At 40.6% G+C, this 19,235-nt stretch overlaps 1 long non-coding RNA gene across 1 annotated transcript; it reads right to left on the bottom strand.

The window, feature by feature from the left end:
- Positions 1-11,516: 11,516 nt before the first annotated feature.
- LOC140516439 (uncharacterized) lies at positions 11,517-19,235 on the bottom strand. The gene is made up of 2 exons (XR_011971364.1): positions 17,471-19,235; positions 11,517-14,337 (listed from the first exon to the last, which is right to left on the bottom strand). It is a non-coding gene; the product is annotated as an uncharacterized lncRNA (long non-coding RNA).

Genomic DNA, 19,235 nt, shown 5'->3' with positions numbered 1-19,235 from the left:
TTTCGAATGGGAACTTATATTTTGGAAATTCAGTTTGGTACAGTAGGTTGAAATTTTAATTTGGAGTTAGTCTAAGGAAAGGGAATTTGGAAGTGCAATTTTAGTTATCAATTGGTTTTGAAATATGAGTCAAAATTGGATTTTGAAAGCTGCATTTACAATTAGAATTTGAAAGTAGAATTTGGATTAATAAGATGTAATAATGGCTTGGAATCGGATTTTTAGTATGTTATAGAAATGTGATATTTGAAATAGGATTGTGGAATTAGAATTTGGAATAAGAACTAAGAATTGGAATTTGGAAGTGGAATGTAGATTTGAAATGTGGTAATGGAATTTGAAATGGAATTTGGAAGTGTAATTAAGAACCAGAATTTGGAATTGGAATGTGGACCTGGAATTTGGAATTGGAAATAGGAATTGAAATTTCGACTTAGACTATGGGAGAGCAATATGGAAGTGGAATTTTAATTTTAATTTGTTATTGAAATTTGAGATTAGAATTGGATTTGCCACATGAATTTAGACTAGGAGCTTGTAATTAGAATTTGTGAGAAAGTTTTAAGATTAAAATTGGAATTAGAATTTTAGTATTTTATTATAGTGTAAAATTTGGAAAAGGACCCTAGATTTTGGAATTAGAGTAAGGTATAGTAGTTTAAAACTGGATTTTGAAATTAGACTATGGAAAAAGAAATGGGAAGTGGAATTTCAGTTTGCATTAGGTATTGAAATTTGAGTTTAGAATTGAAATTTGAAACATGAATTTACAATTAAAAGTTGAAAGAAGAATGTGGATTAATAAGATGTAATAGGAATTTGGAATGGGAATTTTAGTACGTTACTTAAATGTTATATGTGGAATAGGAATTTGGAATAGAATTTGGAACAAGAATTCAGAATTGAAATTTGGAATTGGAATTTTGAACTGGAATGTTGGAACTGTAATTTTGAACTGTAATTTACAAGTGGAATTTAGAATTGGAATTTGGAATTGGAATTTTTAACTGTAATTTGGAACTGAAATTAAGATTTGAAATGTGTTGATGAAATTTGAAATTGGAATTTTGAATTGGAATCAAGAATTGGGATACAAAAAGTCTAATACGAAAGTATTAGACTATGAAAGAGGAATTTGAAAGTTGAATATCAAATTGAATGCGATATTGAAGCTGACCACAGAACTAGATTTGCAACATGAATTTAGAGTAGGAATTTGAAATTACGATTTAGGAAAACGTTGAAGATTAAAATTTTGAGTTAGGATAAGGTGCCCTTGGAAATAGTCCAGGACATGGCAGGCACTTTGAAGAGGAGAGAGGGCTCAGTGCTTCCAGACGCAGAGCTTGTTTCCCCTTCCTGGCCCACCATCAACATTCCTGGCCTGAGAGAAGCACTCAGGGGATTGCCCAGGGATAGAACTCTTGATCCTGAATCAGTCAATGATCACCTCAACCTGTCTACAGATCTGAAGAGGGTCCAGTGTGGAAGTGTCCCTCAGGACCTGCCTGATGATAAATATCGATTGGACTGTGTTCTGGCTGAATTGTGGCCAGCCAGAACTTCACCTCAGACAAACACCACTGGGAAGTGCAGGTGGGAGATAAGGCAGAGTGGGAGTTGGGCATCTGTAAAGATTCAGTCAGCAGACGTGGGAATCTCCCTTCCTCTTCTGAATTTATAAGGGTCCTGAGAGTCTTGACATCTGGAAATGGTTTCCTCCTCTGGAGTTCAGAAATGGGTTTTGGATCCAGCACGCCTTTTGCAGAAGTGGACATTTTCACCGAGTATTTACAGCAACGCAAAGGATTTTCTGATGTCACAGACAGACTCCTTTTCTGCAGTCTCTCCAAGCTATCCTTGGCAGGGCCTCTTCACTCTTTCTTCTCTCCTTGAAGTCCTAGTAAAGAAAGTAGCCCTGGACTTTTCATTATCTGCCCAGCTGTAGAACTGAAGCTACATGAAAGCTGTGAGTGATGCTGATGGCTAAGCTGACTGTGGAAGCAAGTGACTTCAGAAGACACTAACTGTGATTTTGTCTTTATTGGAACTTATGTTGATCAATAAAGCGATGCATGATTATGAAAACCAACGAGAATCAAGTCTATCTTCTTTATACTATGTTTCCAAAAACAATCATTCCATCAAACATTAACAATTTCAGAAAAGGATTTCTTCTGTCTAACAGGGACTTGGGTGAGACGATGCAGCAGAGGACTTAGAATACCTGGTATGGCCTGGAGGCTGCTTCTTCTTTAGCCCTGCACAAAAGGATCACTAAGGACCCTTCTGGCCCAACTTTCCTCAGTCAGTAGCACTATTGTATTCTATTCTATCTAATTCTATCATTAAGTGATAGTGATCCCTGAATGCAAACATGAGGCCAGGGTGACTAGCAGAAGGTGGGAAAACGAAAGGGTTGCAGGGCTGAATACTGAAAAGTCCTTGGTCCTTGATAGTATCGGGGAAGGGGCTCCTGACCTCTTCTCTGAATGCACTCCTTTGGGAGTCTTGCAAAGCGTCTGCACCCTTATTCAGGATCAACGTTTTAAATACCTAGAATTATTACATTCGAGGTCAGTGAAGCTAAGATTATATATTTTCTCTACTATCTGAGTGCACCAATGCCTGACACACTCCATTTGGACATGTGCAATCATGTCTCTGCATCTCTCCCATTTCTCAAATTCCATCGTCCTTGGAATTTGGTAATTCTTCCTGGGGCCAGGAAAGCTCGCTTCCTACTGGGAACAATTCTTTACTCCATCGAAAAAATGCCAGGCCGAGTTTTTCTTTTTTGGGGTCACAATTTTGTGAATTTACCGAACTGCAATTGGAGTCAAACTGCTGGACTTCCTTGGCTACTTCACTGCTTTCTATGTGAGCTATGCTGGGCATGTCACTCAGTCGTCAGAGTCTCAGAATCCTTTTGACTGTAGGAGGAGGGGGGACTGTGCAGGTCACCAGCCTCACTTGTCCTCCACAGCCATCTGAATCCAGTGAGCTGATATTCCTCAGGATGACGGGAAATGACCTTGAATGCACTGGGAGACCTTGGCCTCTTTAGACCTCAGAGGGACTCACTTAGGGTGAGGCAGGGCCCATTCATTGGACAGGACTGCTTAAGGAGCAGCCAGGGCATGGCCCCTTTCATGAGGCCCAGAAACAGAAAGACATCATTCTGGGAGGGAAGCACTCACAGTTACTCTTGATCATCACTCTCCAGCCAGGAGGGTCCAGAAGAGCCCTTAGGCAGGGCCCCATTGGATTCCCAGCTTCAGAGTGCAGTAGCTTTAAGTTACGGGGAGAGCAGAGCAGGTACTCACTGAATCTCCCAGGCTCGCAATGCGTTTACATCTACAAGGTGTGAGCTATGCCTGGGATCTCTGAAGGGCTATGTACCTTTAGAGAGACCAGGACATTATCTTTACTATCAAGGTTGGTTGGTAGTGGGTGGCCTCGGGCATGGGCAGTGCCAATTGGGCATGCTTGTCAGCAAACCTTGTGGGCATGATTTATGTTCAGAATCAAGGGACTGCGGGATACACCTTGGATTCCTATGCGTTTAAGTTTTACTTCATGTTCGCTCCGTGGGAGCTCAGAAACCTCTCACTCTTGTTGTATTTGGGTGGTCACTCACGTAGTCAAGAAGTCCAGTTGAAGATGTGATGCACATCCTATGACTGACATCAATTTAGCATCCACAAACAAATTGACTCAATCCTTTATGGCTTTTGGCTCCTTGAACATCTTACCCTGTATTCAGATCCTGACAGCCTACATTCTGAAGGCCAGGAAATCTCAAATCCTCCTGGTCCCTTCATCTTGGTGTCCCATTCCTAGCTTCGTGCCAGATTTGAGACCCCATGCACTCATTCGGTTTCTCCCTTTCCTCTCCTGCTGCCCTTCATTCCTCTTGCTGAATTCCTTGGCTCTCTCACAATGGTCGGAACACTGCGAAGTCAAGAACAGTGACATTTCCTGAGTGACGTGCTTGTCCTCCCCACATCCCTTCATTCAAGTCAAGCCGTTCTCAGATGCTTCTACCACAGCAACAACAGCAGGAAGGGCAAGATCCTTACCAGGGATGGGCCATAATAGGGACTGATGGGTAGGATGAGACATTTGTCTGGAATTTGACCCTAGAAGGGCATATCTCCTTCCAAAGAAAAACGTTTGACTGCAATCATGATCACATAGGACCTTGCAGCTTCCATATTAAAAGACTGAAACCGCTGGAATATGATGTTCCATAAAGCAAAGGCTGGGACTACAACTCAGGATCAATTACCCATCAAAGTTGAGCATAATATTTCAGGCAAGGAAATGGACATTCAATGAAATAGGGGATTTCCAAACCTTCCTAATGAAAAGGTCAGAGCTCAGTAGAAAATTCGATCTTTAAACACAAGTCTCAAGAGAAGCCTAAAATGCCAACCTGGATTTCTTATTATCTGCACCACTGATACTCACAGGATGGATGCATCCTGCAGTTGAACTCTTAGGGCTGCGTTCCTTTGAATTGTTCCTCTGGCTAAACCTTCCTGCAGGTATTGTCTTCTATTAAAATGTGAGCTCCAACAGTCAAGTCATGTTGTAGATGATCTAAAATCCTGCAATTCTTAGCCCTTTGCTGCCATTATGTTACCATTACTGCAGAAGGAAACAGGGGCCATGCAGGGCCATTGTTATTCTTTCTATTTATGTTGTGATATGCATTGTTGAAGAAAATTTCCAAAATGATGAGATCATATATCCATTTCGGAATTCTTGACCTAAAAGTCCTCATTCCCTCAAAGTAAAAATAAAAACACATAGAATGCCCCCCCCAAATAAAAACCACATTTGGGTGAAAAAGGAAAGAGGGAGCATCATTGCATGTTAAGATGTGCTCATGTATATCATGATAGATAATTCTGGTTAAAATCAGGAATATCTGTTTAAAACTTCTGCTTCTGTGTGACCCTAGGCCAGTCATAAGCTCTCATTACCTACTGGCAACTCCTTGACAGTACTAATTCCAGGGAAAATAATCTCAGTGTGAATGAGAGAAGAACTTTCCTCACAAGAGTTCCACTAACCAATGAAATCACCGTTCTATTTTATTTTTTTATTTCACTTTTCTCAATTATATGTAAAACAATTCTTAACATTCATTTTTGAAAAAGATTTTGGGTTCCAAATTCTTTCTCTCCTCTACTACCAATATCCTTCCTTGAAAAGGCAAGTTAGTTACTATAGATTATAGATGTTCAGTCTTAAAAAACATATTTCCATCACAAATCCCTCTAAAAAAGTAAAAAATAAGTATGCTTTGATTCACATTCAGATTTTATGTGAATGAAAGAATGAAAGAAGAGTTCTTTCTCTGGAGATGGATAGCATTTTTCATCATAAACCCTTTGGGATTGTCTTGGATAATTGTATTGCTGATAAAAGCTAAGTCATTCATAGTTGATCATCATACGATATTGCTGTTACTGTGCCCAATATTCTCCTGATTCTGCTCGCTTTACTTTGCATCAGTTCATGTAAGTCTTTTCATGTTTTTTTGTTAAGTATCCAGTTCATCATTTCTTATAGCACTCTATTCTTTCACAGTCATATGCCATAGCATGTTCAGTCATTCCTCAATTGATGAGTATCTCCTAAATTTTTAATTGTTTGCCAACACAAAAAGAAGTCCTGCAAATATTTTTGTACACATGGGTTCTTCTCTCCATTTTCTTTGATCTCTTAGGATACAGAGCTAGTATTTGTGTTGGTGGGTATGCATAATTTTATAACCCTTCATGAATAGCTCTAAATTGGTGTCCAGAATGGTTGGATCAGTTTAGAACTCCATCAGTGAATTAGTGTCCAAATTTCCACATATCCTCTCCAACATTCGTCATTTTCCTTTTCTGTCATATTAGTCAAATTGATAGGTGTGAGGTGGTAGCTAAGAGTTTCTTTAATTTCCCATTCTCTAATTCATAGTGATTTAGAGCATTTTATATGATTTGATTTTTTTCCAAAACTGCTTTTCACATCCTTTGACCAATTTTCATTTGAAAAATGACTCATGTTCTTATAAAGTTGACCCAGTTCTCTCTATATATGAGAAATGAGATTTTTGTCAGAGAAATGTACTGTAAAAAAATTCCCGTTCTCTCTTTTCCTTCTAATCTTGGCTGCATTGGTTTTGTTGTGCAAATCTTTTTTAATTTAATATAATAAAAATTATTATTTTATGTCCTGTAATGCTCTCTCTCTTTTGTTAGGTCATAACTTTTCTCCTTAGATATGAAAATGACAGATAATTTTCCCATACTCCCTAACTTTCTTATGATATTACTTTTATGTTTAAATCATGTAACCATTTTGAACTTACCTTGGTATATTGTGTGGGATTTTGGTCTATATACTTGATTTTTGGCAAACTGCTTTCAGTTTTCCCAGTAATTTTTGGCCAAATAGTGAGTTTTGTCCCAAAAGCTTAGATTTTTAGGTTTATCAAACATTAGATTAATATGATAATTTACTACTATGTATTATGTGCTTAATCTATGCCATTGATCCACCTCTTTATTTCTTAGGTAGTATGAGATTGTTTTCATGGTTACTGCTTTGAAATATAGTTTGAGATCTGGTACTGCTAGACCATCTTCCTTCACATTTTTTTTCATTGATTCCCTTGATATTCTTTACCTTATGTTCTTATGGAAGAATTTTTGATATTTTTTTCCAGCTTTCAATGACGTTTGGTAGTTTGATTGGTATGACACGGAATAAGTAGATTCATTTATGTAAAATTGGCATTACTAATAAATTGAGTTGACCTACACATGAGAAATGAACATATCCCCAGCTGCTTATATCTGAATTTGTGTGAAAAGTATTTTGCAGTTGTGTTCATACAGTTTCTGGATTTGTCTTGGCAGGTAGACTTACAAGTATTTTATGTTGCTGCAGTTATTTTAAATGCCTTTTCTCTCCCTGGGTTTTATTGGTTGGTAAGAGATAAAATACTGAAAATTTAGTTGGGTTATTTTATATACTGAAACGTTACTGAACTTGTTTCAACTAAGTTTTTTTTAGTTGATTCTATAGGATTCTCTAAGTATGCCATCTAAAAGGAGCAATATTTTTGTTTCTTCCTTGCTTTTTCTAATTCCTTCAATTTCTTTTCCTTTTCTTGCTGTTACAGCTAGTATTTCTATGACAATATTGGCTAATGCTGGTGTTGAGGGGCATTCTTGTTTCACCCCTGATTTTACTGAGAAGGTTTTAGGTTATCCTCATTTCAGATAGTTCTTTGTAATGGTTTTTAGGAGAGGCTACTTATCATTTTAAGGAAAGCTGCATTGATCCCTATGCTTTCCAACATTTTTAATAGGAATGAGAGTTGTAGTTTGTCAAAAAACATTTTTCTGCATCTATTGAGACAACCATATAATTTTTGTTTTTGTTATTGATGTGGTCAATTATGCTAATAATTTTCCTAATATTGAACTAGTCCTGTATTCCTGGTACAAATCCCACCTGATTATAATGCACGATCTTTGTGATGTATTTTGTTATGTTTTGTCTTAGTTTGAAAACATATATTTATCAGACAGAACATCAGGGACAATTGATTCAGTTGAAATTTAATAAGGATAAGAGTAAAGTATTACATATTTTTTTTTCAAAAAATAGACTTTACAAATATTCTATAGGTGACACAGCAGTATACAACAGTTCATTTGAAAGAAAAATGGTCCAGTAGGGGCATGGGGAAGATGGAAAGGGAGATAATTAGTGGAAAAACAGATTTCCCAGGTGAAAATTGTATTACTTACCAGCCAGGTAAGCTAATGTGATCTAAGGCTACATTAAAAGTTTTGTGTACAGAACTGAGGAAATAATAGGACCATTCTACTCTATCTGATCTCACTGCATGTGATGCATTACGTTAGATTTGGTGTACCACATTTGAAGAAATACATGCATCAGCTGGACATCTCTAACAAGAGGAAAACTAGTGCACCAAAAGGGTTTCAGCTCATGGCATATAACTCAGCTATCTATTAATCAATAAATACATATTTATTAAGCAATTCCTATCTACTTGGCACTGTGGTAGGTGTTGAGGATACAGACACAATGAGTGAAATTAACCCTTATAGCAAGAAGTTTACATTTTAATGGGAGAGATAACATGTTCATACTTGTGTGTGTGTATGTGTGCATGTGTGTATGTGTTTCTTTTTTTTATTTTTTTATTTTTTTTTATTTTTTATTTTTTTTTATTATTAAATTTATTTATTTAACTTTTAACATTCATTTTCACAAAATTTTGGGTTACAAATTTTCTCCCCTTTTATCCCCTCCCCCCCCAAACACCAAGCATTCTAATTGCCCCTATGACCAATCTGCTCTCTCTTCTATCATCCCTCTCTGCCCCTGTCTCCATCTTCTCTTTTGTCCTGTAGGGGCAGATAGCTTTCTATACCCCTTTACCTGTTTTTCTTATTTCCTAGTGGCAAGAACATTACTCGACAGTTGATCCTAACACTTTGAGTTCCAACTTCTCTTCCTCCCTCCCTCCCCACCCCTTCCCTTTGGAAGGCAAGCAATTCAATATAGGCCATATCTGTGTAGTATTGCAAATGACTTCCATAATAGTTGTGTTGTATAGGACTAACTATATTTCCCTCCATCCTATCCTGTCCCCCATTACTTCTATTCTCTTTTGATCCTATCCCTCCCCATGAGTGTCGACCTCGAATTGCACTCTCCTCCTCATGCCCTCCCTTCTATCATCCCCCCCACCCTGCTTGTCCCCTTATCCCCCACTTTCCTGTATTGTGAGATAGGTTTTCCTACCAAAATGAATGTGCACTTTATTCTTTTCTTTAGTGGAATGTGATGAGAGTAGACTTCATGTTTTTCTCTCACCTCCCCTCTTTATCCCTCCACTAATGAGTCTTTTGATTGCCTCTTTTATGAGAGATAATTTGCCCCATTCAATGTCTCCCTTTCTCTTCCCAATATAGTTCTCTCTCACTGCTTGATTTCATTTTGTTTTAAAGATATGATCCCATTCTATTCAACTCACTCTGTGCACTCTGTCTCTATGTATGTGAGCGTGTGTGCATGTGTAATCCCACCCAGTACCCAGATACTGAAATGTTTCAAGAGTTACAAATATTGTCTTTCCATGTAGGAATGTAAACAGTTCAGCTTTAGTAAGTCCCTTATGACTTCACTTTGCTGTTCACCTTTTCATGGTTCTCTTCATTCTTGTGTTTGAAAGTCAAATTTTCTTTTCAGCTCTGGTCTTTTCATCAAGAATACTTGAAAATCCTCTATTTCATTGAAAGACCATTTTTTCCCCTGAAGTATTATAGTCAGTTTTGCTGGGTAGGTGATTCTTGGTTTTAGTCCTAGTTCCTTTGACTTCTGGAATATACTGTTCCATGCCCTTCGATCCCTTAATGTAGAGGCTGCTAGATCTTGTGTTATCCTGATTGTATTTCCACAATACTTGAATTGTTTCTTTCTAGCTGCCTGCAGTATTTTCTCCTTGACCTGGGAACTCTGGAATTTGGCCACAATGTTCCTAGGAGTTTCTCTTTTTGGATCTCTTTCAGGCGGTGTTCTGTGGATTCCTTGAATATTTATTTTGCCCTCTGGTTCTAGAATCTCAGGGCAGTTTTCCTTGATAATTTCATGAAAGATGATGTCTAGGCTCTTCTTTTGATCATGGCTTTCAGGTAGTCCCATAATTTTTAAATTGTCTCTCCTGGATCTATTTTCCAGGTCTGTTGTTTTTCCAATGAGATATTTCACATTATCTTCCATTTTTCCATTCCTCTGGCTTTGTTCTGTGATTTCTTTCTTTCTCATACAGTCCTTAGCCTCCATCTGTGCCATTCTAATTTTGAAAGAACTATTTTCTTCAGTGAGCTTTTGAATCTCCTTTTCCATTTGGCTAATTCTGCTTTTGAAAGCATTCTTCTCCTCATTGGCTTTTTGAACCTCTTTTGCCAATTGAGTTAGGCTAGTTTTTAAGGTGTTAATTTCTTCAACATTTTTTTGGGTCTCCCTTAGCAGGGAGCTGATCTGCTGTTCATGCTTTGACTTCATGTCTCTCATTTCTCTTCCCAGCTTTTCCTCCACCTCTCTAACTTGATTTTCAAAATTCTTTTTGAGCTCTTCCATGGCCTGAGCCCATTGGGTGGGCTGGGACACAGAAGCCTTGATTTCTGTGTCTTTGCCTGATGGTAAGCATTGTTCTTCCTCATCAGAAAGGAAGGGAGGAAATGCCTGTTCGCCAAGAAAGTAACCTTCTATAGTCTTATTTCTTTTCCCTTTTCTGGGCATTTTCCCAGCCAGTGACTTGACCTCTGAATATTTTCCTCACACCCACCTCACCTCCTGATCCTCCCAGCCCGTGTTTGTGGTCTGAGATTCAAATGCTGCTTCCAGCCTCAGGGCTTTGGGCGGGGGCAGGGCTGCTATTCAGTATGAGATTATGTTCTGGTGCTGAGGTCGGGGCAGGGCCACCTCTCAGGCTCAGTTCCCTCAGGGGGTTTATGCACAGACCTTCCGCAATGGATTCAGGCTCCCGCCCGCTTGGGGAGCCCCTGTCTGCAGCCGCCTCTCAGCTTCTACCTCCCGGGGGGGGCCTGAATTATGGGGGCACCCCACTCCCCTCTGGACCCGCCAAAGAGACTCTCTCACCCACCCCTGTCACCTGTGGGTGGAGGGACTTGTGCGGCCGCTGGAGATCCCATCCCTGAAGCCTGCTCGGATCTGTTTCTCTCGGTGCCGCAGCAGTGGCCGCAGCAGGTCTGGGCTGGGCTTTGTGTCTGCAGCGCGACGGACCTTTTGCAAGAGGTTTGCAGATCCCTCTGTGAGTGGAGGGACCCGCGTGGCCGCTGGAGATCCTGTCTGTGAAGGCTGCTCGGATCTTTTCCTCTCGGTGCCGCGGCCGCGGCAGGGCTGCACTCAGCTCCCAGTCCCGGCGCCCAGTCCGCAGCACGAAGGACCTTTTACGAGAGGTTTGCAGGTCTTTCCAGAACAGAAATCTCCCTAGCTCCAATGTTCCGTGGCCTCTGGGTGCGGAATTCGCCGTGAGTTACTTCCCTGTAGCCATTCTATGGGTTGTGGGTTCAGAGCTATGTGTATGTGCGTCTTTCTACTCCGCCATCTTGGCTCCGCCCCCCTATGTGTTTCTTTAAGAGTTTTGGTACTTCACCAGCTCGTGCAAAAATATTTCATATTGATATTACTTCATAGTTTATTAGTTCATGGACTTTTTAGCACGACATAGTTTCCCTGATTGTCTCTTTTAATTAGATCAATTTTTGCCTTTGCTTTGTTCAAGATCACGATTGCTACCCCTACTTTAAAGAAAATCAGCTAAATCATTGCTCGGGGTCAGGGCCCGAGCCCCCTGGGGTCCCCCTGACCAACAAGTCTCTGAATGCCTGTCAGTCTGGGTTGAGCGATGTGTGAGCTCTGAAGGAAGGAGACTGGAGACAAGATGATAAGCAACTCCAAGCAACTCTCTTTATTCAGCTGAAGGTTAGGGTTTATAAAGACTGTAACCACCAATCATATACAGGCTGAGCTCATCCCATTACTTCACCATATCATGACCATTACTTCATCACTTCATGACTATTCCACATCCTTACACCCGCAGTAAATAACGAAGCTTATCTTGTTCCTGAAGCTAGTTCCTGGGTTCCCAGGCCCACTTGTAACTTTACTGTATGGAACATCAGTATCTGCAGGAACATCAGGTTCCAGGGTCATACAGAGCTTCTGCCAGGGTTTGAGTAAGCACAAATCCCACGGAAACAGGCTTTGCCTCTACTATAGCCTTGGTCCCAGGACTTGCACTCCCCTGGGTCCCTTACAAATCATAAAAAATTTTGCTTCAGTCTCTTATTTTTACTCTGTGTGTGTCTATTTGCTTCAATGTGTTTCCTGTAAATAACATATTGTTGAATTCTGGTTTTCAATCCATCCTGTCTGCTTTCATTTTGTAGGTGAGTTCATCCCATTCATTTTCCCAGTTATGATTACTAAACATTTATTTCCCTCCATCCTATATTACCCTTCATATGCTTTTCTCTCTTTCATTTTAACTTGTCACTCCTCTAACACTTGTTTTCCTTCTGACCACTGTCTCCCTTAATTTGTCCTCTTTTCTACCAGCCTCACTTTCCCTTCTCTTATGTCTACTTCCCCATAGGGTAAATTAGATTTCTATGCCCATTGAGCCAATTCTGAGTAAGGTTCTAGCGTTTCCTCTTCTCTACGTCCCCCATATTCACCTCTACTATAAAAGCTCTTTCATGCTTCTTTTATATGTGATAATTTAACCCGTTCTACTTCTCCCTCCCCCTTCTCTTAGCGTATCATCTTTCTCACCATTTAATTTAATTTTTCTCAGATATCATCTTATCACATTCAACTCACACTCATGCCCTCTGTTTATGTATATTCCTTCTAAATGTCCTAATAATGACCAAGTTCGTAGGAGTTACAAGTATCATCTTACCTCATAAGAATGTAAAGTTTTACTTTATTGAATCCCTCATGATTTCCCTTTGTACTTTTTCCTCATCCAGGAACTTTGAGGCAGATCCACATGTAGGTGATACAATAGAATCCTTCCAGCAAAGGATCCCCTGTAACCTCCTTCTGAACAGTTGCTGCGGATGCAGCCACCCTCAAGGACTACTACTGGCTTGCTAATGCAGGGCTTACACTCCACTGTGCCCAAAGCCCCGCCAACACCCTAGTGAGATAGACCGTTCCTGCTCACCTCCTAAGTTGTGTTGGATGAGGAAACCATTTCATCCCAACCTTTTGTTGGTTCTACTACCCCAGAATTTGGTTTGAGGTGTTATTTTTAAGTTGTATGGAGGGGAAGTTAGGAGAGCACAGATGAATTCCTGCCTTAACTATACCATCTTGGCTCCACACCCACTGTTCAATTTTTTAAAAATAATGTGAAGTAAGCGAGACATGAAATCAGTATCCATAAAATGATGACAATGTAAATAGAAAGAACAACTATCAAAAAACAATCAAAAATAACATTCACTGGAAAATTTCAAAGAATAAGAAATAGATATGAAAAGATATTTCCTACTTCTCCTTTTCAGGGGTGAGAGATTGCTATAGTGACGGCATAGCTTACCGAGAGGAGCAAGTCTTATGCCTGGCCAGCAGGCTGCTCGTCCTCCTGTGGAGCTCGCGAGTAAAAGAATGAGATGGGAGAGAGGGTCACTGAAGCAACTCCGATTTATTCAAGCAAGCACTCTGATTATATAGTCTCTGCCAGCTAGCCCAGTGAACCATGGTAACACACATAAACAAACCCGAAACTATAGAAATGAACACAAGCTGGAACTATAGTGACAACAACAAACCAGGGGTGGGGACATCCCTTCCAGCGCCATCTTGTTCACCCTTCCCTGCTCCGGACTCAGTTTACCTGATGTCCGTCAGTATGGCGTCCCAGATGGTGTGGTGGTCAGCGCCCCTTACAACTCCCCCTTTTTTGTTTTAGACCCAATGACCTTCACGGGTTTGTACATCTCTCAGCTTGAACTGATTTTCAGTAAGCCTCTTCATTGTATCTTTTACAGTTCTTAGGGCATATTTGAGACATGCTGGTATAAGACATATAACAATCAGGATAACAATACCTCCTGACAACAATGGACCTAGCCAATTAAACAATGAGGTGGAATGACCAAAAAGTTGCATCATGTCTAAAACAAAATTTTCGGGTATTAACTTTTTTGTCCCTTGAGTATTTATATCCAATGCCAATTTTTCCAACAGTTTCATTTCACTAGAAACGTTGGTGAGTGTTAAACCATGTAACTGAGCTCTTATTTCTTCCCAATTAAATTCAGCATCATTGTACAATTTGTTCATCATGCAAAAATGACGATATCTGTAATCACATCTTAAAGCCAATTGTGTTTCTATGGCCTGCAGTTCATCCCCAACTGCTCTTACATCATTTCTTAACATTAGAATGGCCTGGTAGAATTCATGATCCATCTTCATTTGTTCCCTAAATCCCACTGATACATTATTTGTACAAACACCAAGGATAGCCCTTCACCAGTCCTGTAAAGTTGAAATGTCTACTAATGTCCAAAGGTCCAATACTGGTCCTCGGCCTGGCTCACTGTTAGAAGCAATAAGATGCAGCTGACTAATTTCATGGCTCAGACATTGTAGTTTCTTCTTCTTTCTCTGGCAGAATCCCTGTGATTTCTTCCTGGTGCTGTACGATCCGTAGTCTTTTCACTGGTACCCAGATCTCCTTGTCTCCTGTAAGGATACAAGCATAACCCTTGCCCCAAGTTATTATGGTATGTGTTCTAGCAGTCAGTCTGAGCTGACCATGTATTTCATGGCAGGCGTAAGACCGTGCTCATCGAATTTTAAATAATTGATAGTGTAAAGTGCCAATTTTAATTGATCATGTGCTGTGGACCTGGGTCCCGAAGCTCCCCCTTTTTGTTTTTGGACATATTGTTTTATGGTGCGGTTCGCATGTTCTACTATGGCTTGTCCTATGGGGTTATAGGGGATCCCAGTCACATGAGAGATTCGGAATTCTGAGAGAAATTTTTGGAAGGCCGAAACAGTGTATGCTGGGCCATTATCAGTCTTTAATAGTCGTGGGACGCCATGGGCGGCAAAACATTGAACCATATGACTACACACGTCCTTAACTGCCTCTCCAGTGCGTGGAGTAGCCATGATGAAATCAGAGAAAGTGTCTAGAGCCTTGTTTATGTTCCCTGTTTTGAAGTTTTGATTAATGATGACTTGCCATTCTGGGTATTCTGTACAGCATTTCTCTACTTGTTCTTTAGTGTATCTACAGTAGATAGCATCAGGATCTCTTCCTATCAGTTTCCTCACTCTCTGAATTGCCTTGTAAACCACTTGTGCAACTAGTACACAGTAAGGGACACAAGACCTGTTGCGTATTCTCTTCAAGTGAATCCACTCTAATATCCCTTCTTCTTGGTGAAGGCATCCTGTGGGAAGTTCCACAGTGAAAAGGATAGAGATATACATATTTTCTGTTGGTACATATCTCCTGGTGCTAGCTTCTACGATTTTTGTTTGAATTTTGGAGATGCACTCCAACGCTTGAGGAGTCCATTCTCATGGTGAATTTAAGTCAGGATCTCCTTTCAGCATGTCATACAATGGGTGTAATTCACCTGTAGGTATTCCTAATTGTGGTCTGTTCCACTGAAGCTCTGCTATCACCTTTTGCATATGATTGAGAGTCTTGATTTTAGACACATCTATTACAGGTGATCTAATATGGATTTGATGTTCTAATATGGTGTGTCCTAAGTAACGTATAGGCAGGTCTTTCTGTATCTTATCAGATGCTATTTATAAGCCCTGTTTGAGGAATTCTCTCTCTATCATTTGTAATGTCATTTCTAAGATTTCAGTGTTATCATGAGCTCCTAAGATATCATCCATATAATGGAATATCAACACCTGGGGAAATCTTTTCATGACTGGGTGTAATGTCTTGTCTACATACCACTGACAAATTGTGGGATTGTTTTTCATTCCTTGGGGTAGTACCTTCCGTTGGTAAAGATGGTATGGCTCCTGTAGATTGACACTGGGTACAGAGAATGCAAACCTTTCCTTATCCTCAATATGAACAGGAATACTGTAAAAACAATCCTTGATGTCAATCACCCAAAGTTTATAACTTCTGGGAATTGCATTGGGTGACGGCAAACCTGGCTGCAAAGCACCCATCGGCTGCATGATGTCATTGATCTTTCTCAAATCAGTCAACATTCTGTATTTTCCAGATTTCTTTTTTATGACACATACAGGAGAGTTCCAAGGACTAAAGGTTTCCTCAATGTGTCCTAACTCTAACTGTTCTTGTACTAGGTCTTTCAGGGCCATGAGATTTTCGTACTTTAGGGTCCATTGATCCACCCACATGGGCTCATCCGAGATTCATCGTAATTTTGGTGGTGGAATTCTCGTGGCGCTGTCATCAATGGACCCGTTCAAAAATTTGTTGTTAATCTTACCCCTAATTGTGTAAGCAGGTCTCTTCCCTATAGTATTATGGGAAGCCATTCCAATACCTGTGGCCAAAATTTTCCTGATCTGTCCTCAAAAGTCCACCGTAGTGGTCTGGCCACCTCCCTGGCCCATTGTGAACCTCCTATGCCATATACACTGTTTTCCTCTCCGATAGGCCATTGAGATTCCCATTGTGAAAAAGGGAATATGCTTCTGTCTGCACCGGTGTCAACAAGGCCTGTTTTAGGTATTCCTTCTATATATATGGTAAGCATTGGTCTCTGATTGCCAATTTGTTGAGTCCAATATATTGTTTGTTCTATGTTATGATTCATTTGTATCAATTGTGCTACTGGCTGCTCTCTATCAACCTCAACCTCTACATTGTTAGAGTTGCACATCAGGATCTTGTGTAAGGTACCAATTGGTGGTTGCTGTACTACGGCCTGTAAGCCTGTGTAAGCATTTGCTGGTGCAGAAATGATAATCTCTTGCTTTGTTTTGATGCATACTTCCTCTATTGGTAACCATACTGCTGTGCATGGAGGTATCAGGAAATTCCCTAGGCTTCTAATTAATTTTGACTGTATGGCACCGACTTGAGTGTCTGGTACTTCCTCCTGAATTCTAAAGTGGCCTGTGGGACCCTCTCTGCGTCCTCCCAGTAGTCCCTCCTTGTCTCCTGGGCTGGAGGGACGCCTGTCTGCATGTTTAAATATTGAGCACTACCCTTGAGAGGAGGGAATGACCTACACTCTGAAGCCCAATGTCCTGTTTTCTTACATTTTGGACAGGGTGTGGTCGGCCTACTCTTAAATGGCATTCTGTTCCCTTGGTTCTGGAGTCCCTTTCTTCCCTCTGCATTGTTTCTACACTCCCTCTGTTAATGTCCTATTTTTCCACACTTAAAGCATCTCATTTTTGGTCTTGCCAGTTTCAGCCTTAAGCTTAGCAATACATTCCTTCAGGGTTCTACTCATCCTTTCTACCTGGCCTGAATTCTGGGGTCCAAGTACATGTACTCAAGCACCCCACCCTGTCTCCCTTTAAGCAGATGGGACTCAACATATTTTTGGGATAAGGGATGAAGGTCTCGGCTTCTGAAACTGCTTCCTGCTGAGACTGGATGTAGAGCTGACCCTGCCTAACAGGGTCCCAACATTGGAGAGGTTAGGTCTTTAACCGGTATAAGGAACTTGATGATTCAGAGGGTGATAAGTGATATTACAATTCTCGAGAAAGGGACGTCTCTCCACCTGCTGGAGGGAGGCAAATTAGAAAAACTGAAGCACAATTTTTATACCTCAACACAGAGAATCCAACTTAGTTGCTCATGTGGCTTTAGAAAAGAGGGGAGATTTGAGTAACTTTTGGGTACCTTCCAAGTTTCAGGTGCAGCCCACAGTACTTTCACAAAGAAAGCTGGTAGCTGGTAAGGAGGGGAAAACCAACCGACTGTCCACAAGCCCTGGATACCTGAAACTCAGGTATCTAAGGAGAGAGACCTTATGGAAAAGAAATTTTGTTTAGCCACTATGCAAGTACTATAACAAACCAAATTCTTAGGTATAATTGAATTCCTAAATATAAAACATCTTTGACTCTGTTTGAATTCAGATAGGAGTGAAATTTTCCCATGGAGTTGAAATAAGCAATGCACATTAACAGGACTCACATACATAAGAGATTTCATTTCAGATCCTTCTATCTCAAATTTAAAACTTGGCCTGATATAAAAGTCAATTGTTACAACTTTTGAGCAAGTCACATCATTATTTATGAATAATAAAAGCCAAACAATTTTCTTAGGACTGATGACCGTGTCCACATGAAATGAGTGTTGGCAATTTTACAAAATAAAAGGAACTGGCATGGATCCCATGCATGCCAACCCCAAACATATAGGAGGATTGTTCTGAATGGGCAGAATCAGTCTAAATAAATTATTACTCCATTCATTTCTTTCCACACATAGCAATCCATTAACAATTTTAGGTTTAGCATTAAAATAGGCAAAGGTGAAAATACCTGGTTTTCTAAATAACATAACTTTTCCAACATCTTTTAATTTCAACAAAATTCAGATTACAAATTGTTTTCTCTAACACCATTTCTGGATTATAGAATAAAATAAAAATCTTGATGGTTCTAACTTTTACTCAAGAAAATTTCACATCTGTGGCCACTCCTTAAAAATGTTTTTGAAAGAAAAAGTTGTGAAACTGCAAGTGGGAGTGAGGGAGACTCTGGAACAAAGTCCAGGGGCGCCAAGTCTCCTCCTTTTCACCTGGGAGTTTCAAAGCCTTAGCTCTGAGGTGTCTTTTCTCTTTCTTCAGAAGGTTTCTCAATTTATCAGTTAGCTCTTTAACACTGTCCTTCAAATTCTGCACCATCTGTCTGTTCTTCCATCTCTCTTCTAAGTTTAGATATATGGGTGCTGGCTGCCTTTCTGGGCTATTGTCCCTTGTACTACTCTCTGACTCTGACGGGGCTCTCTGTGAGGATGTGATGAATGTTCTCATTTGCACTGCCTTGCCACCGTCTGCTATGAACACATTCTTCAGCATGTTATATAGAAAGAATGTGTACTGACCCTGACTCAACTTTTGTGAGCTTTGCCCCATTTCAGTCTTACTCACGGTTACACCTCTTCCCACCGAGCTGAATGTGCGTGTCTTCTCCTGCGTCTGCTTCTCGGATCCGCTTTCTGGAGGACTCGGTGAGGCAGACAGGCTACCGTTTCCTGTCGCGCTCTGGTATAGGCCTTTGACCCTGTCCTGATAGCTCCTGTACACTGTTTAGGCTTCTGGAGAGCCTGACTCACCCGGGGGGTACTGAGGGACCTAATTCCCTCAGCTGAGATTCCTGAGGGACCTGACTCCCTCGGCTGAGTTTCCTAAGGGACCTAATTTCCCTTGGCTGAGTTTCTTAAGGGACCTAATTTCCCTTGGCTGAGCTTCCTGTTCCTTCCCTCTACTTGTGGCCCCACGTTGGTGGGCGCCACGTTGCTAATGGCCCCACGTTGGGCTCCAAGTTGCTATAGTGGCGGCATAGCTTACCAAGCGGAGCAAGTCTTATGCCTGGCCAGCAGGCTGCTCGTCCTCCTGTGGAGCTCGCGAGTAAAAGAATGAGGTGGGAGAGAG

The sequence above is a fragment of the Notamacropus eugenii genome, chromosome X (genome assembly GCF_028372415.1).
Source record: "Notamacropus eugenii isolate mMacEug1 chromosome X, mMacEug1.pri_v2, whole genome shotgun sequence".
Taxonomy (NCBI): Eukaryota; Metazoa; Chordata; class Mammalia; order Diprotodontia; family Macropodidae; genus Notamacropus; species Notamacropus eugenii.
The sequence above is the reverse complement of the archived record's forward strand: the minus strand, read 5'-3'. Positions and strand labels throughout refer to the sequence as shown.